The sequence below is a fragment of the Elephantulus edwardii genome, unplaced genomic scaffold, assembly GCF_000299155.1.
Source record: "Elephantulus edwardii isolate Elephantulus edwardi_28Jun2011 unplaced genomic scaffold, EleEdw1.0 scaffold00292, whole genome shotgun sequence".
NCBI lineage: Eukaryota > Metazoa > Chordata > Mammalia > Macroscelidea > Macroscelididae > Elephantulus > Elephantulus edwardii.
Genome location: NW_006400042.1, coordinates 3,130,878 through 3,131,546, shown reverse-complemented (window position 1 = coordinate 3,131,546; position 669 = coordinate 3,130,878).

The window sequence follows — 669 nt, the reverse complement described above, 5'->3', positions numbered from 1 at the left end:
ATTGCATGTTTGATCAATCTCCGATTGTAAAAGTTGGTAAAAATCTTCTATCTCCTCTTCCTTGGCTCTGGTTGTTGGTGCATATATTCACATTAAGTGTGATTATTTGCAGGTCAGGCTTTATTGCTACCCTTTTGCTATGTTTATTTTTCTTTTGTTTCTGGTTACTATAGTCCATCCACTTTTCTTTCATGTCTCGGTATGAATGACTTGCCTTAGAATTTCTTGTAGAGTTGGTCTTGCCCTCACAAATTCATTAAGTTCCTGCTTTTCTGCAAATTACTCAATTTCTTCTTCACATTTGATGGACAGCTTTTCTGGGTACAGGATCCTTGGCTGCCAATTTTTTCCTTTTGTCCCTCTGTATATGCTATCCCATTTTTTTTTTCTTGCTCACATCATTTCTACTGAGAAGTCAGAGTTTAATCTAATTTGTTCTCCTTTGTAGGTGGATCTTTGTTTTTCTCATATGGCCTTTAGTATTCTACCCTTATTTTACATTTTGGAGAATTTAAGTATGATATATCTTGATGTTCTGTTGTAGATAGGGTTTTCAGAGGCCTGCTATTTCAGAAGTGGATGGCCAATCCTTCATCCTAATCTGTCTTAATGTGAATGTTCAGATTTAGAGAAGTATCAGACAGACCAGCATGTTAAAGGTATATCCCT